This window comes from Ceratotherium simum, chromosome 10, assembly GCF_057802395.1.
Source record: "Ceratotherium simum simum isolate JZ-2026a chromosome 10, ASM5780239v1, whole genome shotgun sequence".
Taxonomy (NCBI): Eukaryota; Metazoa; Chordata; class Mammalia; order Perissodactyla; family Rhinocerotidae; genus Ceratotherium; species Ceratotherium simum.
Genome location: NC_141909.1, coordinates 12,687,670 through 12,715,216, shown reverse-complemented (window position 1 = coordinate 12,715,216; position 27,547 = coordinate 12,687,670). Strand labels below are relative to the sequence as shown.

At 37.7% G+C, this 27,547-nt stretch overlaps 1 protein-coding gene across 1 annotated transcript in view; it reads left to right on the top strand.

Annotated features, from left to right (window-relative positions):
• The window catches only part of UBAC2 (UBA domain containing 2), a 166,340-nt gene that overhangs the window by 41,425 nt on the left and 97,368 nt on the right, over nucleotides 1-27,547 (top strand). The gene's annotated exons all lie outside the window — the stretch shown is intronic.

The following is a 27,547-nucleotide window of genomic DNA, read 5'->3' as shown; positions in this document are numbered from 1 at the left end:
GCTTTGTCGCTTTCAGGAAGTACTCTCTGAAATAAGGCTTTTTCAACTATGACTTTACCCTGGATGTGGTTTTTCTCTTTCACAAGTGATTTGTTTATGAAGTCATGCTTAGCATAAGCTCCCCTTGAAATGATGGCATATATTTAAGAGAATCATACAACAAGGGAAAATATCTTCATTTTGTTTACTTTGATGCTTAAAGTCTGCATCATCTATTGAAAGCGAATAAGATTTGATGTTGACCAGAATGGGATTCGTAGTGTAGCTTCTTTGTTTTCTAAGCTTTCTATGCTGTGTAACTTTATCTAGTTACTTAACTACTCTGAGCCTTTGTTCCTAGTTAGTTTCGATACAGTTAAAATAGAGATAATACCCGTCTGATAGGATTGTGAGACTCTAAACCAGAAAAATTCTGACTGCTTAACAGAGTACCTAGCACTCAGTAGGTACTCCTACACAAGTTAACCTTTTACTACAAAGTTCCTAAAATCATCGAATATCCACTTTTTACTGTTAAAGTATTTCTAAATGGTTAAAATTGGGATCCTCATTTATTTGTTTCTGCTTTGCGTATACATTTACCCACTTTGGTTTGCTTTGTTTTTTAAGTCCCCAATGCTTCATAGCTCTTGTCTGTCATGTGAAAGTCTAGAAATAATTCCTTTTGCATAAATATCCCTGCCAATTGCTAAGAAAGACTCTGGAAGTCTTGAGTGGAATAATTTATATATTAGGAGTATTTTAACCTAAGAAGGGAAATGAAACCAATGGAAAGGGAAGTGAGCAACCCCAATCATTGCCTGCCTAGTTATATTATATTTTTTACTTTCTCTTTTCTAAAAAAAAAAACAAAAAACTGATTATCTCATTTACTTGTCCTAAAATTTTAATTATCTTTATATTTGGCTATGCATGATTTGACAACTTTTAAACGGTACATGAACTTAACTGTTTTTTTAATTTAAGACAGTTTGAGGGCCCATGCTTTTTTTCTCAGACAAAATCATAGTAAGTTATTTAAATCCTTACCTTTAGCAATTAAGTACTTTTGATGGTGATAACCTGCCAGAATAATGGGTTTTAGAAGCATTGGCAACAACCAAGGCAAGTATTTCTTGTGTAGATGAGGCTTCGAGGCCCAGAGAGGGCCTTGCTGAAGAACTCAGAGACAACCAGGCCCAGCTTCTCTGGGTGCTGAGTTCCGTGCTGAGTTCCCATTTCTGCCCTAGCTGCTGTAATAACTTCTTGTTATGAAGCTTATTACATCGATTCATTCACTAGACATGGTTTGTTCGTTGCTGAATTACATTAGTCAGTTTTTTATATATGGAGCTATGTTTCATATACACTACAGAAGTTAGATATTTCAGCTGGAGCTAGCAACCTCTTAGCTGCAGATCCAGTCTTTTCATTGCCTTAATTTCAGATAGCCTGTGACAAGGGTTCTAAAATTAAGTCTTGATTAGTGTTCCTGTGCTGCTAAAATCAACAGATACAGCGATGGCATATATCTCATTATGACTTGAGTCCTTTCTTGTGCACAGGGAGATTCTTTTTTCTGACTTGCTAATCTCTCAGAGAGGCAACAGGGCCACGTTAGGGATCCCCATAGGTGCAGCATGAGGGTGGATCAGCTCTCACTTGTTTCCCACCTTCCTCTCTGTTTTAACAATATGGGACCTTCTGCGTTTGCTCTTCCTTGCCTTTTGTATGCTATGCCACCAACCTGTAACATTCCTCACCACTGCACTCCCATCTCTTGGCATGGCCAGCTGCTGTTTATCCTTAAATTTTAGTTTAAATGCTGCCTTTTCCAGGAAGTTTTCTCTGACTTCTGAAGCTGGGTTGGCTATTCACCCATGTAAGCTTCCTTAGCACTGGGTACTTGCCCCTGGAGTGGCACGTGTCTGTGTTGTTATTGCATAACCACTTGCCTTTTATCCTCCACTAAATCAAGGTCCTGGAGGGTTGGCATGTGTTGTTTGTGCATGTGTATAACAAGCATTTAATAAACAGTGGTGGAATGTGCATCTGAAAAAGTAAGTGAAGAAATGGAGGATTGAGGGGTCATGGACGGATCACTGAGCGTGGTGTCAGCAACAGGGACACTTTGACCAGGTTATGTGAGGGGAACCTGCCAATGACAAGGCAGCTGTGGAGACTCAGGCAAGGGGCAGGGGGCAGTGACCCTCCTGTCCTCCTCCTCTATGACCCCTGCGGCACTTAACATCATTTTCCTGGCTCTTCACAATAATTTTATGTTGGAAAAGAATTACAGTGAAAAAAAAATTCCCCCAAACCATTTGACAGCAAGTAAAGAATGGATCAAGAATTAAACTTTTATAGTGTCTAGCTTGCTTCGTTAATACTTAAACCTAATGAATTTTTTATTCAAATAGAAGAACTTATCTCATTCGGGGACCATTCATGCAGCTTTAATTTCCTCACTTGTTTTGGAATGTGAGTGAAAGAAATTTTTCACCTTGCAAAAGACGGATTTCACATATTCCCAGGGGCTACAGAGTTCCTTTCACTTTATGAAATAATTTGTTTTAGCTCCAATTTGGAATTCCGGTTTAGACGTGAAAGTCCTAAGTAAATTTTTATTTTAGCACTTGAGCCCACGTTTTGAGTGAATGTAGCTTAGTTAAGCCCATTTCATAATTATTAGAAAGGATGTAGTTAATAGATTTACACAATAAATCACCATTATAAAACATGCTCCTATATTAGAGATTTGTCTGTGCCACAGATAAAATTATATTTCCTGTTCTTAACGTATTTCTCTTTACCACAGCAAGTGTAAAGGGGGCTTATCCTAATTCCGCACACCAGTGTTGTGACGAGGGAACCACTGTAGTTATTGCTTATGTTTCCCAGCATGGGTGGCCATCAACACACAAGCCTGGAGTGTTTGGTACACAGCCAGCCCGCAGAAAGAAGAGAGGGTGTGGGAAATGAGGAGTGCCCCCAACTGGGGTGAGAATCTTATCATTTGGCTCCAACAATCTCCCACTTTGATCTTATGGACTCTGTCCCTTACCCCTCTTTTTCAAACTTGTATCTAAACTGACTACTCTTTTTTTGTGTGTGTATGAAGAAGATTAGCCCTGAGCTAACATCTGTTGCCAATCCTCCTCTTTTTGCTGAGGAAGATTGGCCCTGGGCTAACATCCATGCCCATCTTCCTCTACTTTATGTGGGACGCTGGCACAGCATGGCTTGACAAGCGGTGTGCCGGTGCGCGCCCAGGATCCGAACTTGTGAACCCTGGGCCGCCACAACGGAGCGCATGCACTTAACCACTACGCCACTGGGCCTGTCCCATAAACTGACTGCTCTCTTTTTTTAGCGGGGGAGATATGTTGAATAGTGGTTTCTGGATAAAGAAGATAGAGATACTATTTGTTTAAATCTGTTTTTTAAAAAAATCCCAGCAACTTATAGCTATAATCTTACAGCCAAGTTAGTATGAGCCTCCCTTCCACTTGATTTCCTAAATTGTATTATAAATTTAGCAATTCCCAAATTCCTTTTTCATGTCAATTTTTTTGCAGTTTTAAAATTTTACAGATACACAGACAATCAGACAATTACTTACCTCACAGCAAACAAGTTGAACACAGATAACCAAAGTGATAGATAATTCTAGTTAAAATAGATCTAAATCAGCAGTGAAAGTAGAGTTCCCTAAAGATAATAAAGGTTCTCTCACTTAGGGGATCTTAGGAGAAGGCTTCTACATGGCAATGAAGTCAGTCCTGGACCCACTGAAATCCTACAGGACCCCAGGCCCAGAGTTTGCAGTGTGACACATCACTAACTGACTAGAGATCCAGACAGAGTCCCCAGGAAGCTGATAGAGTAGAACTCTCTGGTTATTGTGATGTACACTGCCACCTTCCAAAGATTCCGGTCTCACAGTTAAAGGAGATAGCATATATATATGGAGATGAGTGTATAGGGAAAAATACCCAGTAATATGAGGAAGTAGCAGTTTAGAAGAAAAACGTGTTGTGGAGAGTCAGGACTGGTAAAGAAACAAGAGGTGTTATTGAGTTACTTAAATCCAAACCTATATACTAGTGTGTTTGATTGAAGTATACTAAAGAAATACCTACGTTCTGTAAAGTTGAATGAAGCTTGTTGGATTAAAGAGAGTTTCTTAGGACTTTTTATCATCTCTGCCATTACTCTTATCTGTATTATCAGAGATGAGTAATCCTCAGGCAGGGGTCTGAGTGCTGTACCTGCATCACTGAATTTAGTTTTTACACCAGCAGCAAAGTGTGTGGGGGCACACAGTAGTATGGATGGTGTCACCCAGGGATATTTCCTCATAATTCTCAGTTGGTGAGACTGTGTTGTGCTCTTTCTGTATTATGGGATTATACTTTCTTTTAGTCATTTTGTCGAAGTTGGTCCTACTTAATAAAGAATCATCAGAATAGTAATTTGATCTGTAGCAAAAAATCTCCTGAGAGAACAGACCACCCTTTCCTTTCCCTGTTTTCTTCTAATGAGTTGATATTCCCAAGGAAAGGTTTTGTAGCTGGATTCTGTCAGCCTGTAAATTTAATTTTTTTGTGTGTGTGTGAGGAAGATTAGCCCTAAGCTAACATCCGTGGCCAGTCCTCCTCTTTTTGCTGAGGAAGATTGGCTCTGAGCTAACATCTTCCTCTACTTTATATGGGATGCTGCCACAGTATGGCTTGACAAGTGGTGAGTAGGTCCACGCCTGGGATCCGAACCTGTGAACCCCGAGCCGCTGAAGCGGAGGATGCGAACTCAACCACTATGCCACCTGTAATTTACGCCCCTCTGAATTTAATTTTGATGCCTAGGAAGATCTCTGCCATTCGATGGGCCAAAGACTTGTAAGCACTCAAAAATGAGTGTATCCACATGGTCGGTAAACATGGACATGTGCTCAACCGCATAAGTATTCAGGGAAACAAAAATTAAAACCACAGGATACTATTACCCACACACCAAAATGCCTGCAAAGAAAAAGACTGACCACATGAAGTCTTGGCAAGGATATAGAGCAATCAGAAACTCTTGTGCATTGCTGGTGGGAGTTTAAATTTGGAAAACAGTTGGATATTAAGCACTAAAATGAAGATACATACACCCTATGACTCAGATGCCACTGCTAGGTAGAAATGCATGTTCCTGTGCACCAGAGGACATAGATAAAAAGGTTCATAGTAGCATTATTTCCAATAGCTCCACATAAGGAACAACTCAACTGTTCATCAGCTGTGGAATGGATAAATCAGTTGTGGTGTAGACAAACAGTTGGATGCTTTTCACAATCAAAATGAATCCTATAGAAGGCACATGCAACAACATGGGTGAGTCTGATATATATAGTGTTAAGTGAAAAAACTAACACCTCAGACATGAAGGAATTCATATGGTATATGATTTCATTTGTATGAATTTTAAAAAGCAAATCAAACTGAAATAAAATATTTAGGATTCAGGCTTAGGTGATAAAACCTTTTGGTGGGTTGTGGGAGCATGTAATGGCAAGGAGGGCACACCAGGAGAGCTTCTAGGATGCTGGCAAGTTCTTTTTATTGACCTAAGTGCTAATTACTCTCGTGTTTGTTCTATGATAATTCATTAAGCTGTATATTTTTGTTTTGTCCTCATCTCTGCAAGGGTCTCAATAGAAAACAGATGGCACACTTAAGTTAGAATAATTCAAGGAGGACTTAAGGATCTAATGACAAAAAGGGAACCTTTGGCAGGATGCTGGACTGTTGCCTTGCTGTGCCCACCACCCTTAGGCCTGAAGAGATCAAGGGAGGGAGAGGTTCCTGGAACCTGGAGGGAGGGACCCCATAGAGTCAGCTGCCTTGAGAACAGTAGTGACTTTCTGTTGAGGGACATTAAGCCTGAGGTGACCTTGCAGGAGGGAACCTGGGGAATAAGTACCCTGGCCTCAGGCTGCTCCTTGCCTAAACTTCCTCTGAGGCTCCCATTAGCAGAACTCAGTGGAAGTCAGGGGGCCCTTGAGCTTCTGGATAAAATCCGTCCCCTCAGCCTCTGGGACAAACCAGGATGGAGAAGGGAAAAGAAGCAAATGGATTTTCCAGCACGCTGAACTTTTCTGTATGTATGTTACATTTCATTTTCAGAAAGATTTTTTTTAGAAAAGCTTGGGCTTTGAGTTGGCAAAACCTGGGTTTGAGTGTATCTCTGCTGCTTGTTAGCTGTTTCCATGAGTAATTTTTTTTTACAACACCTTGAGCCTCATTTCTCATCTATGAATCATCTCATTCCTTATAGCTTGTGTAAAGTACACGTTTTAGACTCCAAATACTTGTTGTCTTTGTCTCTCTCCTGCCTGACATGTCCCCTTTTTTCTTCCTGGCAAAGCTAAATTTTTCCTAGGAATTTTCAGACTGGGGATGGATAGCAGTGTGGGAGCTCAGCTTATGCCACTGATTAATTAGCTGAGTTATCTTTAAAAAGAGTTAGTTCATTTTCTGATCATCACTCTCCCAACTGGAAGAAAGGGGAAGTTGGGCGAGGCTTTCTCGGAGGGCCCCCCTCCTCCGGCATTGTACAGTTCTAAGGAACTCTTCCCATCGCAGTGAGTATTTTATCTTTGTCTCCCTCTGGATTTTTGTAGGACTGGAGATAAGAGACATAGGGGAGGACTTGCAGCTCTGTGCCCTCACAGGGAAACCTTAATGTGTTTAGGATTCATTTAGTGAAACCTCATCTCAGGAGCCTGGAATGTGTGTGTTGGTGTTTGGGGCCTGCTCTAAACTCAGAGTGCCCGGAGCCCCGGGGGTCCTGTTCGTTCTGGCCTGTGCACTCCTTTCCCGTCTTTTACTGTCCTGTCCTTTAGTGCGTGTGTTTTTATCTTATTTTTAATTTATCTTTGTCAACTTATTTTTCTTAACATATTTGATTTTATTTATTCTTTAGACGTTTGTCCATTTCTAGTAGATTGTTAGATTGTTCCAGTTAATTTGCCTATCTACTTTTAACTCTCTCTTCTTTACCCATTACTTTTATATATGGCAAGCAGGAAGTGCAGCTGTGAGAAAGGACTAGGTCCAAGGCTGCCCAGTTCCTAAGCGTGGGAGGCTACCCCCTCTTAGTGACTTGATCTCCCACACCTCTCCCAGGAGAGCTGTCATTCTTGGTGGTAGAGAACCTCTTGGAGACATTATATCAGCCTGCGGAGGAAGACATAAAAATTGTACAGGCTTTTTGTTTTCTTGGTAATAAAACTGCACTGATCTGGGTTACTCAGAAGAGCTGTTTACCAGAACTCTCCCTCTTATGCTAAAAATTAATCTAGCACCGTTGACAAATCAGTTGAATTTTTGTAATGATGTTATCTTCTTACTGCTAATACTTTTTGTGTGGATGTTCGTTATGAGAAGTTTATGACTTTTGGCTCATACAGCTTCTTGTCAGCAGCAAGCCACGCAGTCTAAATAGAATCTTACAGAAAAGGGAAGGAAGTAGGTAGTGCCACCCTCAGAGACCTGCAGGGCAGCCTGCTGGCGTGCGTGTTTGGATGGAGGGACACAGACCCTTGGGCTGCGTCATCCTGCCTCTAGTATATGATTTTTCTTCTAACATTAATGTGATTATTTAGGAGCAGTATTCATAGGTTTTTAGAACTGGGAGTTAGAGGTATCTATGACATTTCTCTTTTACGGTTGTATTGTTATTCATCCCTTGATTGTACTCTTGTCTTGTTAACAAGGACCTGGCACATACATCTGCACATATCTCAGTGCACCTAGCATAGTGCTTCACACACAGTAGGCCCTCAATAAATAGGCTTATTGATTTGACTAGTGTTAGTGTGTTTCTTTTTCGATAAGAAAGAAAACTAAGGCATGTTCCAAAAAATGAATGCCTAATGTTTCTAGGTTGATATGATCGGAAAGATATATCAAGCAAAAGAATGAGACAAAAAAGAGATAGTTAGCGTTGGACAAGTAGAGGCCCTAGGGTGAAAGTGTTTGGGCAAGATAAATATTTGTTGTGTCAGAGAAGTTAATGCAATTTATTTAATGTAGGTGAACTTACACAATTAATTGAGCGTGAAATAGTTTTAGATTGCTCATGTATATTGTCTAGTTTTCTCATACCATTTGACATTTCAAGCCTGCTTTGACATAAATGCTGTCCTTTTACTGCCACCTACAGATGATTAGCCCGTCTTGGAGCTCTTCACCTTTACCTGATATGAAGTCTTATTGAGATTGAAATAAATTTTTTAAAAAACTATTAGTGGAAAATAATAAAAATATTTTAGTGTTAATTTCTAAATATTTCTATGTTATGTAGTATTATGTTATAGAAATGTCCTCATTGCTCTAAAACATTTTGGCTTATAGATCATTTCTGCCTTCATTGGAAGCATCCTGTCTTTTTTAGAAAACTGTTTTCCTCTGTAGGACTATGTATTCCTGGGCTAGGGTCTTGAGAAGATTCCATTTTAAATGTTATTTGTGCCTGGGATATTATGCTGAGAGTAAAACATAAAAGTGGCCTTGGAACAAATTTGATATGGTTTCAAATTTTTTTCAATTGTGGTAAAATATATAGAACATAAAATTTACCGTGGTAACCATTTTTAAGTGTACAGTTCAGTGCTGTTAAATACATTCACATTGTTGTGCAACCAGTCTCCAGAACTTCTTTCCTCTTCCCAAATTGAAATTCCATACTCATTACCCAACAACTCCCCATCCCTCCCTCCCTCCCTCCTGCCCCTGGCAACCACCATTCTACTTTCTGTCTCTATGAATTTGACTACTCTAGGTACCTCATAAAATGGAATCATCCAGTATTTGTCCTTCTGTGTCTGGCTTATTTCACTTAGCGTGAAGTCCTCGAGATTCGTCCATGTTGTAGCATGTGTTAGAATTTCCTTCCTTTTAAGGGCGAATAATATTTGGTTGTATGGATATACCACATTTTGTTTATCCATTCGTCTGCCGATGAATGGGTTGCTTCCACCTTTGGCTATTGTGACTAATGCTCTATGAACATGGATGTACAACTATCTCTTTGAGACCCTGTTTTCAATTCTTTTGGGTATATACCCAGAAGTGGAATTGCTGGGTCATGTGATAATTCTATTTTGAATATTTTGAAGAACCACCATACCGTTTTACATAGTGGTTGCACCATTTTATGTTCCTACCAGCAATGCACAGGGTTCCAATTTCTCCACATCCTTGCCAACACTTGTTCTTTTCTGTTTTGTTTTATTTTGATAATTGCCATCCTAATGGGTGTGAGGTGGTGTCTCCTTGTGGTTTTAATTTCCATTTCCCTGATGATTATTGATATTGAGCATCTTTTCGTGTGCTTGTTAGTATATCTTCTTTGGAGAAATGTCTGTTCAAGTCCTTTGCCCATTTTTGAATCAATTTTTTTGTTGTTGTTGAGTTGTAGGTGTTATTATATTTTCTGGGTAATAACCCCTTATCAGATGTATGATTTGCAATTATTTTCTCTTATTCCATAAATTGCCTTTTTACTCTGTGTCCTTTGATGTACAGTTTTTTGGGGCATGGTTTTATGTCCACCCACTTATCATATTCTCATAATAAGGATGAATTGAAAAGCTTAAAATTTTTTTTTTCAGTTCAACCTTTTTTGTGTGTGTGTGTGAAATTTTTGTTGTACATTATTGTTTGTCAGTCACCATATAAGTGCATCCCTCTACCCCTTGTGCCCACCTTCCACCCCCCTAGCCACTGGTAACAACCAAACAGTTGTATCTGTCCGTGTGTTGGTTTATCTTCTACATATGAGTGAAATCATGCACTGTCTGTCTTTCTCTTTCTGGCTTATTTCATTTAACATAATACCCTCCAGGTCCATCCATGTTGTTGCAAATGGGATGATTTTGTCTTTTTTTTATGGCTGAGTAGTATTCCATGGTATATGTATGCCACATCTTCTTTATCCAGTCATCAGTTGAGGGACACTTGGGTTGCTTCCATGTCTTGGCTATAGTGAATAATGCTGTGATGAAGATAGGGGTGCATAAGCCTCTTTGAATTGTTGATTTCAGGTTTGTTGGGTAGTGGGATAGCTGGATCATAAGGTATTTCTATTTTTAATTTTTTTGAGGAATCTCCATACTGTTTTCCATAGAGGCTGCACCAGTTTGCATTCCCACCAGCAGTGGATTGGGGTTCCCATTTCTCCACAGCCTCTCTAGTGTTTGTTGTTTTTTGTCTTGGGTATTATAGCCATTCTAATGAGTGTAAGATGATATCTTAGTGTGGTTTTGATTTGCATTTCCCTGATGATTAGTAATGTTGAGCATCTTTTCATGTGCCTACTGGCCATCTGTATATCTTTTTTGGAGAAGTGTCTGTTCATTTCCTCTGCCCATTTTTTGATTGGGTTTTTTGTTTTTTTGTTATTCAGTTGTGTGAGTTCTTTATATATTATGGAGATTAATCCCTTGTCAGATATACGGTTTGCAAATATTTTTTCCCAGCTGGTGGCTTCCCTATTCATTTTGATCCTGGTTTCATTTGCCTTGTAGAAGCTGTTTAATCTGATGAAGTCCCCCACTTGTTTTTTTTCTTTTGTTTCCCTTGTCTGAGTAGACATGGAATTCAAAAAGATCCCTTTATGGCTGATGATGAGTAGTGTACTACCTATATTTTCCTCCAGGAGTTTTATAGTTTCAGGTCTCACCTTCAGGTCTTTGATCCATTTTGAGTTAATTTTTGTGTATGGCAAGAAAAGCTTTAAATTTTTATTTATTTTGTTCATGTCTTTTGTTTGTTTGTTTTTTTTTTTTTGTGGGTTCCGGTAACATTGGTTTATAACATTGTATAAATTTCAGGTGTACGTCATTATACTTCTATTTCTGCATGGATTACATCATGTTTTCATGTTCACCACCCAAATACTAATTACAATCCATCACCACACACATGTGCCTAATTATCCCTTTTGCCCTCCTTCCCCCGCACCCCCTCTGGTAACCACCAATCCAGTCTCTGTCTCTATGTGTTTGTTTGTTGTTGTTATTATCTACTACTTAATAAGTGAGATCACAGGGTATTTGACCTTCTCACTCTGACTTATTTCACTTTGCATAATACCCTCAATGTCCATCCATGTTGTCACAAATGGCTGGATTTCATCGTTTCTTATGGCTGAGTAGTATTCCATTGTGTATATATACCACATCTTCTTTATCCATTCGTCCCTTGATGGGCGCTTAGGTTGCTTCCAAATCTTGGCTATTGTGAATAATGCTGCAGTGAACACAGGGGTGCGTGTATCTTTACGGTGTTTTCATGTTCTTTGGGTAAATACCCAGCAGTGGAATAGCTGGATCATATGGTAGTTCTATCCTTAATTTTTTGAGGAATCTCTATACTGTTTTCCATAGTGGCTGGACCGGTTTGCACTCCCACCAGCAGTGTATGACAGTTCCCTTCTCTCCACATCCGCTTTAAATTTTTAAATGTTAGGATAGGGTAGGATAGATTTTCCTCAGTAAAATTCATGTGTCCTTTAAGGACCGTTCCCAGTGACTTAGATAATCTGAAGAGTATTTACCTCCAGTCTTCAACACCTACCTTCATGCAGGAGGGTGTAAAATAGGGAGGGCAGAAACAGACTCTGTTCCAGAATCGGCTCACTTCAGAGCCCTCCACCTGCTAGTGCTTCTTCCTTATGCTCTGAAAATCATTTGTCTCTATTATTACAATAATATGAAAATAAAGGAATAACATTTACCTCTTTATAGTGTTCTTGTTCCCTGCTCATTCTGATTAATATTTATCAGTGATTAGTTTGAAAATATGGCATGTTTGCTTATCAAATTTGCAAATTACAAAAGTTGGGAAGAGGGGCCAGCCTGGTAGTGTAGTGGTTAAGTTGAGTGTGCTCCGCTTTGGCAGCCCGGGGTTCACGGGTTCGGATCCTGGGTGCAGACCTACACACCGCTCATCAAGCCACGCTGTGGCGGTGACCCACATACAAAATAGAGGAAGACTGGCACAGATGTTAGCTCAGGGACAATCTTTCTCAAGTGAAAAGAGGAAGATTGGCAATAGGTGTTAGCTCAGGGCCAATCTTTCTCACCAAAAAAAGAAAAAAAAAAAGGTAGAAGGACATTTTAGTCATGGTAGAGGCTAAGCTCTTGTGACAAAGAAACCCCAAACACAGTGGCTCAAAGAACACAGATGTCTGTTTCTCTTTTGTAAACCCCTGGTGAGTAGGCAGGCTTCGGTTTAGGAAGTCATCAAGGGACTGAGCTGGTGTGGCAGCTTTGTCACCCTCAGCATGTGCCCTCCAAAGTGGTTCCTGTTGTTTTCATTTCCAGCCGACATGGAGGAATTAGAAGGGAAGTCCAGGATGAGGGATTGGTTTTTCATCAACTGCTTTAGAAGTTGTAAATGTCACTCAGGCTCACACACCATTGGCAAGAACTTGGCCATGTGGCCACAACTAATCGTAGGGGAGGCTGGGAAAAATCCTTAGTAAGGCAGCCAAATCCCTGGTGATAAGGAAGAAATGGGTTTTGAGGGGAACTGCTAGCAGTCACCTTCAAAGAGCAATAGCTGTAACACATTAACTGGTTTAGCAGGCTGGAGGTATGAGCTCCACAATCAACATGTAAAACACTGGAGAGAGAACATCAGGTCTTTCTCTTCGGCCTAAAAAATCAACTGTGGGAAGCACTGAATGGCAGAATTGTTACTTTGGCAGTCATGGGTTTGGAAAAGCCAAGGGAAGCCTGTGAAATGGCATCATGGTGTGGCTGCCAGTTGACACTGAGTGCCCATAGATGCCGTAGGTAGTATTACAGGGCAACAGGCATGGCTCTCGTGGTCCTGGTCCATGTCAGGAAGGGGCGAGGATGCAGACCTGCCCTGTGAGAAACAGGTGAGAGAGCAGGCAGTGTTTATCCTGGAGAGGAGAAGATGCGAGCAGGAGCTGCGCTATGAAAGAGGAGTTAAAAATTTGGGAGGGCACAGTCAAGGGTGAATTAAGACTACAGAGAGATGCTACAGGAAGTTGTTAGGCTTGGTAAGGAGTTACTCTGGCACTCACTGTCTCAAGGCAGAGTGATTCTGTTGGGAGGTGTTGAATTGCGGACACTGAAGATACTCAAGCAGTGGCTGGGAAAGCACTGGGTGGGAATGTTATCCAGGTAATCCATACATGGCCTAGCAGGAATGAAATCCCTGTGAAAGACCTTCAAACCCTGAGCATCCCTGATTCCATGCTCTTCTTTACTATGGGGTTCACTGCTGGGCCTAGAGAACTAGAAAAATTAATAGGAGTTCAGCAGAGGGACGTTGTGTCCCAGGAAGTTCTGTGCACCCCAGTACCAGGACAGCAGAACTTACTCTCCTGTCCTCTAAAATACAAGGACATAAGTGTCCATTGATGGATGAATGGGTAAAGAAAATTGTGTGTGTCACACACACACATACACAATGGAATATTTATTCAGCCATAAAAAAGAAGTAAACCCTGTCATTTGTGACAACGTGGATGGACCTTGAGGGCATTATGCTAAGTGAAATAAGTCAGACAGAGAAAGACAAATACAATATGGTTTCACTTATATGTGAAATCTTAAAAAAATTAGCTCGTAGATACAGAGAACAGATTGGTGGTCACCAGAGGCAGGGGGTGAGGGGTGGATGAAGTGGGTGGAGGGGATCAAAAAGTACAAATTTCCAGTTATAAAATAAAAATAAATAACTCCTGAGGATGTAATGTACAGCATGGTGACTATAGTTAATAATACTGTATTGCATACTTGAAAGTTGCTAAGAGAGTAGATCTTAAAAGTTCTCATCACAAGAAAAAATTTTTGTAACTATGCATGGTGATGGATGTTAACTAGATTTATTGTGATCATTTTGCAATATATACAAAATTGAATCACTGTTGTACACCTGAAACTAATATAATGTCTTATGTCAATTATACCTCAATAAAAATAAAGTAACAAGGGCATAATTCAGTGCAATGTAGAGTTATTACACTAGTGAGGTCAACTATTTGCAAAATGAAAAGATTTTATTTTTTTCTATATAATCTAAATGATTGATTTTTCTTTCTTATGAGCAAAGAATATTTTAAAATTTTTGAAGTATGTACTTCCAGGAAATACTTTATAAATACTTAAAATTAAAGGAGAACAGGGCCGGCCCCGTGGCTTGGTGGTTAAGTGCGCGCGCTCCGATGCTGGTGACCCGGGTTCAGATCCCGGGTGCACACCAAGGCACCACTTCTCCAGCCATCCTGAGGCCGAGTCCCACATACAGCAACTAGAAGGATATGCAGCTATGACATACAACTATCTACTGGGGCTTTGCGGGGAAAAATAAATAAATAAAATCTTAAAAAAAAAAAAAATTAAAGGAGAACAGAATGAAACAAATCTTGACACCATTAAAATAAGGGTAAAATGACAAGACCTAAATAATGAGTTGGTAGGGTGACATCTTTGAAAAATTTGTAAAATAAAATATCCAAAATAATTTATGTTTTTCATATATTACTAAAAGTTCTTACAGAACTTTAATATGGACTATTTAAGCTTCCATGTTAAAGCTATTTTTCCCTTTTGAATGAGCACATCTGCAGTTTAATAGGCTTTGCCTGCAGTCACACTGTGAACCAGCAGATGGCAGCGTTAGGCAGAACTTGATAAAAGCCGTAAACCTGAAAGTTATTAAATGGGGCTCAAAGGGTGAAATAGTTTTGTAATCAAATAAATGAGAGAAGTATTATAGTTTTTACAGACAACTTGAGCAGTTTGGATACCTTGTGACTATTTTTAGAGCATGTATACTATAGTTAGATTTTAAAACTGGTATTGTGTATGTGTGTGTCTTTTTTTCTAAACTACATGACAAAGTATTTCAAATACAATTGATATAGCAATTGTGACACTACTATGATATAAACCTAAGAGTAATTTTAAGTTCTGATTATGAGTGGGCTCAATACAGCACAATTTCAAATTTATAACTATGCAACATGAGGCAACACCCTACTTGGCCCCAATAGTAACCTTAAGGAAAAAGGTACTCAGCGTTATCTGAAAATTATTCAGCTAAACAAAGAGAATTATAAGCAGAGATTTTTGTCAAAGGGATATAGTAATATTGTTTTACGTTTTGTGTCTCTGAAGTCTTGTATGCAGCACAAGCTGTGGTTTTACCAGAATGCATGTATATGTAAATGTTAATAAGACAACAATTAGAATTTAGTGGAGGTGGATATTATAAAACCATGTTACAGTTATCAGCTTTTGTATTCCCAAATGATGTACCTTAGCTAATTCTTGGGCACATGGAGTGGTAGCTTTTAATACCTACTTCTAGCATTTCTATATCAATATCTAAGGGTTTAGCTATCAACAAGTAGAATAATCTCAAAACCCATAAACTGATTAAAGTAGGACACAAGAGTTTATACTCAGATGCACAGTTATATAGAAATTGGTGGTTGATGGTATGAACATACATATGAGTTCTAAGGAAGGATAAATATAAGGAACAGGAAGCTCAACTGTGAAAGATGATTTTTACTATACTGTCTGTGTACTTTTAATAACTTAGAAAATGTACTAATGTTTTATGGTAAATTATTTTTTGAAAAGTCAGTTTTAGTTATATTTTAGGAAAAGAAGGAAGAATTTCCACAGTGAGGAAAGGAATACCTTTACACTCCTTTTTATAAAGTAACCACTTAGGAAAGGTTTGAGCATGCATATATACATGCATGAATGAATGAGAAAATTCTACCTCATATTTCACAAGAATGATCAACTCCCTCTGATTTCCTCATTTCTTCTTTCAACAAATATTTATTGAGCACTCGCTTTATGGTAGGCACTGTTCTGGCCTGTAAGAATCCTGCACTGATCAAAATAGACACAATCTTTCTCATTTATATTATAATTGGGGGTGGAAGGCAGTAAACAAAGTAATATAATATATAGTATGTCAGATGATGATATATGCTGTGTAAAAATAAATAAACCAACTAACCAACCAACCAGTCAGCCAGGATGGGAATACTAGGGTGTGAGTGGGGTTGCAGTTTTAAACAGTACGGTCAGGAAAGGCCTCAGTGAGCAGGTGATGTTTGAACAAAGACCTGGAGGAGACAACAAGTGAGCCATGTGGCAATCTGGGGGAAGTGTATTCCGGGCATAAGAAACTGCCAGTGCAAAGGCCCTCAGATGGAGGCCCGACTCAGGCAACCATGTAGCTGGAGCAGAGTGAGCCAGCGGGGAATAGTAGGAGATGAAGTCAGGGAGGTAAGAGAGGTCATGGGGTCTTACACAGGCCAATGTACAAATTTTTGCTTTTATGCAGAGGGCAATGGGGAGGCATTCATGATTCTTTGGGAGACGGAAGCACATTGGTCTGTACTATTTTTTCATTATGGTTCCTATTCCTTTTAAAAAGTATGTAATCATTTTACACATTTACACATTGTTCAATTACTTCTAGTTCTCAGATTATCAAATTCTCCCTAAGGGCACTCTCTTACTGCTTGTGGTTTATGGTTTTTGATTGTGAACTCATTTTCAGTGGATTTTGTTTGCTGTTGGCGCCCCCGTGTGCCTTAGTTCATGAAAGTATCCTTACAAAGGGACTTTGTGTTTACTACTGCTGCGTCCCCTGGATTTTTGTTGTCCTGGACTAGCTTTTATGTTATTTTCTTACCTTAGAGTTCCCATACCATTCCAGTGGGGTAAATCTAGACCACAAATTTAGGAATGATATAGGCTTTGCATTTTAATTGTTTGTTAGGACTGTTTATTCTTTTCTTTCACAAAGCCCTTGATGTAAAGCTAAATGTCCTCACTGCTTCAACAGACTGAATGGGATATTTTTAGCCTTCTCTGTAAAAGGCACAGGTCTTTGAGCATCTGGGCTCAGTCCCAGCCCTTCCTCCTTGAGTGTTTGAGGCCATGTCTTCTATCTCTGAGTAGGCCTCAAAATTCCAGCCCTTGACCCCAAGGCTTGTATCTAGGTCCAGTCTCTTGGGGGTCACTGAAGCAGCACTCTTTTGATTTCTCTTTGTTCTGATATTTGGGTTTATTACAGAAATTTTTAAGCATACACAAAAGTGGAGAGAGCACTATATTGAATCCAAGTTTCAACATCACCCAGCTTCGAGAATGATCAGCTTGTGGCCATCTTGTTTTATCTATATCCTCCCTCACACTTGTGTGATTCTAATGGACCTCTGATAGACTATCTTTGTCATTTAAACCAGGAGCAGAAATGTATGGTCATTGGGTGTGTGTGTGTGTGTGTGTGTATTTATCTGCTTCTTTGCTTTCTATTCTATGCCATTGGTCCATTTATCTGTTCATGAGCCTCATACTCTAATATCTTTAAATTATTTTGCTTTTTAGTATATATTAATATCTAGTAGAACAAGTCACTCTTTTGTTCATCTATTTCAAAATTAACCTAACTATTCATGTACTGATACCTTTATTAAGTTTTTCCATCCAAGAGCATGGAATATCTCTCCATTTATTTATAACATCTATGTTGTTTGTTAGATTTAAAAATTTTGTTGTACAGATCTTTTGTATTTCAAGATACCATATAGTTTTTGTTATGGTGACTGATAATTGTATTTATTTATTATGTTTCCTGAGTGTAGTTATTTTATTGCTGGAGTAGAGAAATGTTATTGATTTTTGTAAGTTGATCTTGCATTTGGCAACCATGTTGAACTCTCTTGTTTATTTAATCTGTTCATTTTTCTAGGTGACTTGGTAAGTATATATTTTACTTCCTAAGAAACTGCCAAACTGTTTTCCAGAGTGTCTGTAACATTTTGTCCTCTGATCACCAATGTCTGAGAGTTCCAATTACTCCACATCCTTAGGTCATTTGGTAGTGTCAATTAAAAAAAATTTTTTTTAGCCATTCTAATGAATATGCAGAGGTATCTACTGTCATTTTAGTTTGCATTTCCCTGATGACTATTGATGTCTTGAGCATTTCTTCAGGTGCTTTTTGCTGTTGGTACATCTTCTTTCAAATCTGTTACCCCCTTCCTTTTTAAATTGGGTTGTTTTCTTATTACTGAATTGTGAGAGTTCTTTAAATTTTGAATACAAGTTTTTTTAATCAGATGTATATTTTGCAAATATTTTCTCTCAGTTTGGCTTGTCTTTTCATTTCAATAGTGACCCTTGAAGAGCATAATTATAAATTTTTATGAAATCTAATCAGTTTGGGTTTTTTTTTTTTATAACTCATGTTTATTGTATTCTGTCTAGGAAATCTTTGCCTAACTCATGGTTACAAAGATTTTGTCCTTTCTTTGCTTCTAGAAATTTATAGTTTTAGATTTTCCATTTAGGTGTATGATCCATTTGGAGTTAATTTTTATATGTGGTATAAATTATGAGTTGAAGTTCATTTGTTTATATATATGGATGTCCAATTGTTCTAGCCCCTGTTATTGAAAAGAGTATTCTTTTCACGTAGAATTAGTTATTCTATTTAAGATTTTTTTTAAAGAGAAATGTATAGCATTAAATCTTATATTAGAAAAAGAAAGTCTCATATCACTTTATGTACATATGGGTCTATTTCTGGATTCTGTATTCAGTCTCACTGACATAAGTGTTTATCCTTTTCTCAATAGCACAGTGTCTTGATTTTTGTAACTTTCTAAATCTTGAGATCAGATATTGTGTCTTGAGCCTTTTTTTTTTCCTTTCAAAATCGCTTTGGCTATTTCAGTTCTTTTGCTTTTAATTATGAATTTTAGAATCAGTTTGTTAATTTCTACCCAGAAAGCCTGCTGGGAATTTCACTGGAATTGCATTGACTTTATACATCAATTTAAGGAAAATTGACATTTAAACAAAATTGAGTCTTCTATTCCATGCACATGGTATATCCCCATTTATTTAGGTCTGTTTTTAAAAAAATTTCTCTCTTCAGTGTTTATAGTTTTCAGCATACAAATTTTGCACATATTTTTTGGATTCACATCTAAGTATTTTATGGTTTTTGGTGTTATGGCAAATGGTATTTAAAATTTTTTAAACTTTCAATGGTTGCTTGCTGGTATATAGAAATACAGTTGATTTTTTTTCAGGTAGGGTTTATTCCAGGAATGCTGATATAGTTCAATATAAAGAGATCTATTAGCATATATCATATATTTCATTACATCGGTAGGTCAAAGGCAGCAAAACTGATCATTTTAAAATTCAAATATAATCAAGTCATATCCATTCTTAAAATAGAACCATGGCTTTCTATTGCTTTTTTTTATAATAGTGTTTTATTTATTTTGATTTATTTTTAGATTTATTATTTATTTTTATTTTTTTTGCTGAGGAGGATTAGCCCTAAGCTAACATCTGTTGCCAATCTTCCTCGTTTTTTTGCTTGAGGAAGATTAGCCCTTAGGTAACATCTGTGGCAGTCTTCTTCTACTTTATATGTGGGTCACTGCCACAGCATGGCTGATGAGCGGTGTAGATCCACACCCAGGGTCTGAACCCACAAACCTGGGCCGCCGAAGAAGTTCAGTTGTGTGCTGAACTTAACCACTACATCATGGGGCTGGCCCCATCTATTGCTTTTTTAAAAATTTAATTTTTAAATGTGGTAAAAGAACCCCCACATAGTATAAAGTTTGTCATCTTAACCATTTTTAAGTGAGTTAAGTAGTGTTAAATATATTCACGTTGTTGTACAACAGATCTCCAGAACTTTTTCATCTTGCAAAACTGAGACTATACCCATTAAACAACTCCCCATTTCCTACTCTCCCCAGCCCTTTGTATCTACCATTCTACTTTCTCACAGAGCTGTTCTAGTAGCTTTTTTTTTTTTTTTTATAGATCCTTTTGGATTTTCTACATAGATATTCATGTTATCTGAGAATAGAGATATTTTTGTTTCTTCCTTTTCAATCTGTATGCCTTTTATTCATTTTCTTGCTTTATTGCACTGGCAAGGATATCCAGTAAGATATTGAATAGGTGAAAAGAGTTGACATCCTTGTCTTGTTCCAGATCTTAGGAGGAAGACATTCAGTCTTTCATCTTTAATCATGTTAAACAGAGATGTTTCTAAGTTACTCTTTATCAGGTTGAGGAAGTCTCTTTTAATTTATAGTTTGCCTAGAGTTTTTATCATGAATAGACCATGAATTTTGTCAAATAATTTTTTGCATCTATTGATATGGTCTATGGTTTTCCGTATTCAGACTGTTCAAGGCCAGCCCTGTGGCTTGGCGGTTGGGTGCGCGCGCTCCACTGCTGGCGGCCCGGGTTCGGATCCCGAGTGTGCACTGATGCACCGCTTCTCCAGCCATGCTGAGGGCGCGTCCCACATACAGCAACTGGAAGGATGTGCAGCTATGACATAAAACTATGTACTGGGGCTTTGGGGGAAAAAATAATAAATAAATAAAATTATTAGACTGTTTATATGGTGAATTACATTTCTTTGAATGTTGAACCAACCTTACATTGCTGTGATAAACTCCACTTGATGTATTATCCCTTTTATATATTTCTAGATTTTATTTGCTAATATTTGTTGAGAATTTTTGTGTCTATATTCATGTGTGATATTGGTCCATAATTTTCTTTTCTTATAATATCTTTGGTTTTGGTATGAAGGTCATGCTGGTCTGATAAAATTAGCTGGGACGTGTTGCCTTCTCTTCTGTTTTCTTGAAGTGTATGTGTAGAATTAGTATCATTTCTTTCTTAAATATTTGGTAGATTTTGTCACTCAAATCATCTGAGCATGGAGTTTTCTTTTTGGGTAGGTCTTTTTTTCCTCTATGAGTTCAGTTTCTTTTACATATTAACAACTGTAAACAACTATGTGGATGTTTATACACACTCGGATGTTTATAGTGGCTTTACTTACAATTGCCAAAACTTGGAAGCAACCAAGATGTCCTTCAGTAGGTGAGTGGATGAACAAACCATGGTACATCCAGACAATGGAATATTATTCACTGCTAAAAATAAATTAGCTATCAAGCCGTGAAAAGGCATGGAGGAAACTTAAATACTCAATACTTAATACTAAATGCTAAACTTAAATACTAAGTGAAAGAAGCCAGTCTGAAAAGGCTACATACTGTATGATTCCAACTCTGTAACATTCGGAAAACGGCAAAACTATGGAAACAGTAAAAATCAGTGGTTATTAGAGGTTAAGGGGGAGGGGGAGGGATGAATAGGCAGAGCACAGAGGATTTTTAGGTCAGTGAAAATACTCTGTGTGATACCGTAATGGTGGATACATGTCTTTATACATTTGTCCAAGCCCGTAGAATGTACAACACCAAGCATGACCTGTAATGTAAACTGTGAACTGAATGATAATGATGTGTCACTGTAGGTCCATCAGTTGTAACAAATGTACCACTCTGGTGGAGGTTGTTGATAATGGGGTAGGCTGTGCATGTGTGGGGGATATCTCTGTACCTTCCTGTCAATTTACCTGTGAACTTAAAACTACTCTACAAAGAATCTTTAAAAGAAAGAAAAAATTTTCAATGGGTTTTCTCTATTTTCTGTTTGCAGTGTCATTGATTTTTGCTCCTATCATTGTTATTTCCTTCCTTCTGCTTGCTATGAAGTTAATTTGATCATCTTTATCTACTTTTTTAAAGTAGTTGACCATTGATTTGAGACCTTCTTTTTCTAAGTATTTTTATGCTATACATTTCTCTTTAAGTATTGCTTTAGCTGTATCCCACAAGTTTTATGTTTTTTATTTTTATTCAGTTAAAAATATTTTCCAACATTCCTTGTAACTTCCTCTTTGATTCTTGGATTATTCAAAAGTGTTGTTTAATTTCGAGGATTTCTCAAATATATTCCTGTTATTGATTGCTAATTTAATTCCGTGTAGTCAGAGAACCTACTGTGTATGATTCGAATTCTTTTTGTTGAAGTTTGTTTTTTGTTCTATCTTGCTGAGTATTCCATATGCACTTAAAAAAGAGTATGTATTCTGATGTTGCTGGGTGGTGTGTTCTATGAATGTCAATTAGGTCAAGTTGGTTGATGTGGTTTTTATGTCTTCTATATCCCTACTGGTTTTCTGTCCACTTGTTCTTTAGTTACGGAGTGAGGAGTGTTGAATACTTGAACTCTAGTTGTGAATTTGTCTGTTTCTCCTTTTTGATCATCATTAATTTCAACTTTCTATAGTTTCCTCCTTAATTCTTAATGGAGTACTTTTGAAAATTTGAAAATACTTGTGGATCTTTGTGTATGGCAAAGCTCTGAGTCCCTGTATACATGAAGGTATTTTTTCATTTGCTATCATTTTTAAATACTAATTTGGATGGATAAAAATTCTAGGTTGAAGTTCTTTTTCTTCAATATTGTAATAGTATTATCTAACTGTATTATTGAATTCCCTGTGTCTCTTCAGAAATCTGAGGTTGATCTTGTTACTTTGTCATTTGTTTGTTCTTTGCTTTTGGAAGTTTTTAGAATTTCCCCTGGTCTTTCTTAAATATCACTATAAGAAGTGTCTACGTGTAGGTTATCTTTATCCAAATTATATGGCTAAGAGACCTTTAACTGAAATATTTTTGTGTTCTTTAAATGACTTATTATTTCTTTAAATAGATTTCTCTATCTCCTCCCCCATTCAGCCTTTCATGCTGACTTCTAGGAGAGTTTCTTTGTTTATTTTTCTAGCTTGGTAATTTGTTCTTCAACTGTATGTATCCTGTCTGTTATGTTTTTCATACTTAATGTTTCCACAGTCTGATTTCATATTTTTAATATTTTATCTCTTATATTAGTTTAGATATTAATACGTATTATAACTTGGGGTTCATCTGTTCTAAAAATTCCACTTTCATTAGTAATATTGTTCAGTTTGTTGTTTCTCTTTCATTGTGATTGTATTCTAAGGATGTCTAGTTATTTTGGCCTCTGAACTCATGTTCCCCTGAGGCGTATTAAACTATTTTGGCAATATCAGATCAGAAAAGAGAGGGACTGAGCCCTCCAGGTTGGAGAAGCCACAGTCACCACAGAACCATCTGTTACGTACTCCTCTTTGCTGACGTTCTGTCAGGCATGTAGGCTAGTTGGGGATTCACCTTCAAACTCTTAGAAATAAGCAATATTGAGAAGCAGCAATTTCTTTATATGGCAGTTTGTCTGGGGGAGGGGGAGGAAGGATGTAGAAGAAGAAATAGGGGAGGGAATGCTATCTCTTGTCGCCATTACCAACCTTGCAGTGTTGCTGTTGACAAATTTAGTAGAGATGTGATTATTAATACTTGGTGACACTTTGTGATGAGGTGCTTGAAGTGATTATGTTTTCATTTCTTTTTGGTTGTACACTTGTCAGGAAACTCATATATTTCTCTTCTGGAATTTTTCCTGAATTATTTTGATCATATCCCTTTCACCTTTCTTGGTTCTCTCTTTCTGAAAAATCCTATTTGGATTTTCAGCCTCCTGGACAGGTCTAGTTTTAATCTTTTTTTCCTCCTCTTTTCTTTCTTTTTGTATTTTTGTTCTCCTTGCTGGGAGATTTCTTGAATTCTGTCTCCCAACTCTTCTAATTAATATTTTAAAATAAACTTTTATTGAAGTACAACATGTACATGGAAAAGTGTACGTATCCTAAGTTTAGAGCTTATTGAATTTTTACAAAGTGACACCCTTTTAAACACCATCCAGATGAAGAAATAGAACATCGCCTGCACTCTAAAAGACCCACTTTCGGTGCCTCCCAGTCACTACTTCCTCCCAAAAGTCTATCCTGACTTTTAACACTCTGGTTTAATTTTGTCTGGTTTTGAACTTTATATAAATGGAAATGTAGACTTCTGTGTCTAGCATCTTTCTCTCAGTGTCACATTCAGTTTCATTTGTGTTGCTGCACGTTGCAGTAGTTCATGCTTTATCGTTATTGTGTAGTACTTTGTTGTATGAATTACTACCATTTATGTATTCTACTGTTGATGCACATTGGGATTGTTTCTGAATTGGGACTATTACAAATACTGTTGCTGTGAACATCCTTGAACATGTCTTTTGTTCTATATATGTACACATTTCTGTTGGGTATATACCTAAGATTTGAAGGCTGAATCATAGGGTATGCATATGTTTAGCTTTAGAAGCTATTGCTGGTTTTGCTGTAGGTCGGGAATTTGGGAGCAGCTTAGCTGGGTGATTCTGGCCTAGAGTCTCTCATGTGGTTGTGGTCAGAATGCCAGCAGGGAAGCATGGTCATCTGAAGGCCTGACTTAACTGAAAGACCCTCTTCCAAAATGGCTCCCTCACGTGGCTCTTGGCAGGAAGCCTCAATTCCTCACCACGAAGCTGCTTGAGTATCTATGTGACATGGCAGCTAACTTCCCCTAGAGCGAGTGATCCAAGAGTTAGCAGTCCTTTTAATTTTAGTCATTTTAGTGAATGTGTAGTGATACATTATTATGATTTTAGTTTGCATTTCCTTGATGACTAATGAGATTAAGTACTTTTTCATCTATTGAGTGTACTTTAAATATTTTTGCTATCCTAGTTTTAATTTTTAGTAGTTCCTTTTTGTTTTCTGAATGTTCATTTTTGCTGGCATCTTGTTTTTGTTTCATGGATGAACTATTTTTTCTTGTATCTTTCATGATATTAAGGATAATCTCCTCCCCCCCCCCCCCCCCCCCGCCAGGTTTTCATTTCCCTCCACAATTTCTGTTTCTTCTGAGTTCCTTTTTTCCTTCTGGGTTTCTGATTTTGATGTTAGGGGCTTTCTTTAAATATCTCTGAGCCTTTGGCTATCTGTTTATATTTAAGAGCCAGCTTCTAAAAAAGCTGATTTAGGAAATGGATTGTGTGCCAGGGGCTGAATAACATGGACTTCATTGTAGGTTGCCCTGGTTGGGATATTTCACTGTGAATTCCCAATATCAGGATCTATAAATTTATGTCTTTTTTTCCCTTGTGAAATTGTCACATTCCCCAGAGCATACTCTCCAGTCTACTACCTATAGGGTATGTCTGGGAGTCTCAACATTTAGTATATAAACTTTGATTTAGTATATAAACTTTGATTTTTGGGATTGTATTTGCACTCTCAGCTATGAGAGTCCCCCAGTCCCAAGGCATTCCCTGTTACCATTTCTAGAGTCGTCTGCCAGGATGGGGAGGGGCAGTTAGCAGGTGGGCAGAGTGTTGGAAGGGGTCAGTGCTCTGACTGCTTCTCACCGGTTCCAGAGTGGTACTACTAGTCCTGCTGCCCGTGGGGAGTTTGTGTTAATCAGTTTGCTTCTCAGATTTCACCACTGCTGGTTTAGTATTTCATTTTCTCAGATTTGCCAAGTTAGTTACCACTCTACTCCTGTTTTCCAACTTAGAAAAATTGTTACAGTCATCAACTCTTCTTTATCTTTGTGGATTTATACCTTTAAAAAATCTTTTAATGCCATTCTTACAAGGTTTTAGAAAATAACAAAGGAGGTAAGTACATGTGCTCAATCCACCATCTCTAACTGGCAGTTTTGTTTTTTAAAAGTATGTATGTTTTAAGAACACTTAAAATTGTGAAATCAAATTATTTTCTCTCCATTAATTATATCAGGTTACCTCTACAAGCATTCATAAGTTTTATTAAGGTCATTGTACGTTATGTCATCTTCAAGCGGTATTCTTTTACTCAAAATAAAATAGACTTTGTAATCACTGTGCTATATTGTCTTACTTCCATGAGCCTATTTCCTGGATCTCTTAGTATTTCAGTCAATTTTGTCTCATCCCAATTCTCATCCAATCCCAGCAACCTTCAAGGCTCATTCTTTGTTTCTTTGCAAATTGTGTTTTAGGCATCTACATACTGTTCTCTGTAATCTGCTGGAGTGGTGGTGGTGAAGGGAGCAAGGAGGAGCATGCTTAGTCTTAGGATCTGTCTCCAGGAATTTAATGTTGTTCTAATTTATATAAATACCCAATTTCCAGCAGGATAAATTTCCTACTGATCTCATCATAGAGGGACTTTTCCTGTTTTTTTTGATGATCAGATTAATGTTTGACATAGATCTTGCTTTATCCAAATTTTCTAATTCTGCATCTTGGCATTGCAAAGGATAAAACTTTCTAGGACTGGGCACAGATGATTCAGGAGGCCAAGAAACAAATATTATGGTGCCACCATAATTATTTGGTGGACTTATTTGGTTATTTAGATCTGTTTAAAAGAATCAGTCATAGATATTTAATGTAATCCTTTCTTAATTTTGTAGCCCTGTTTTAGACTATATAGCGCTATGTTGAGTTATAGTGTTACTGTGGTAATCGAGTTGGTACCAAGATGTAGTATTAACTTTTAATCTCAAAAGTGCTAAGGGATTGCATTCTCTAGAGCTGAGGGCCAGTTGGAGAGTAGCAGCCCACCTGTAATCATCTGTGGTCATCCTGAATATCAACCGTTGGAATGTTTTAAGGGAAGTGGGTATTGTGGGCAAAGTTAACAATAAGTGACAGTTAGCTTTCTAAATTATTTGTCCCTTTGGTTTGAACTTGAGCTGAATATTCAACATATAAATAATCATCACAGCTTGAATGATGATCAGTACTTTTACTTTAGAAGTAAAGCTTTATTTCTCAAAATAAAGATAGAGCCACCAGGGCCTCCAAATTTGAAATGATCACGTTAATGTGTAGAATAATAGATTAGATGAATTGCACTAATAGATGTTTTAAATATCTTTTCTCCTTTGATTCCTATTTAAAAAAAAAACTTTATGAAATTGGTATGGTTATATCTATTTTACTGGTAAGAAAACTGATTATCAGAGACATTAAGAAATCCGCCCAGGAGTATATAACTGAGTTAACAGGGTTGGAATTTTGACCAAGATTACTCCACTCTAAAAACAGCTAATAAGAAGAAATAGTCAAGATAAAGAAATAGAAGTTGACCGGATCGTGGTTCATCATGTGTATCAGTTTGCTGAGGATTATGTTTCTCAGTATTGATCACAACAAATGTTTAGATTTTCTTTCCTTCATGAGTTACTCTTTATAAAGTCTGCTGTTGTGTAGCTCAAGTCTTCGTATTTGGAGCTCTGTTTCGCCCCCTCCACCACCACACTTCTCCTCTGGCCCCCTCCTCTTACCCTTTAACTTCTTCCCACCCCTCTCTGCTTATCCCGTTTCCTCTCCCCTAGCAGCAATACCTACTGGTTTGGTTAGACCTACCAGAGGTTTTTAGTAAGTAGGTTCTTAAATGTGATTGCACGAAGCAGAGTTGACTAATGAAAGAGAAGTTCCTCAGAATTTTTATTTAGAATGAGAGGTGTGAGATAATAAATAGCCCTGGCTCAAAGGCTTCAGGAAAACTTAAAGGTCACTTCTCACAGAAGCTTTCTTTGACCATCCCCACGCTCAGACTAGGTCACAGTCTCTTGTGATATGCTTTCTTAGAACATTTCTCATAGCACTTATCACCATTGAAATTAAATAATTGTGTAATGAATGGTTTAATATCTGTCC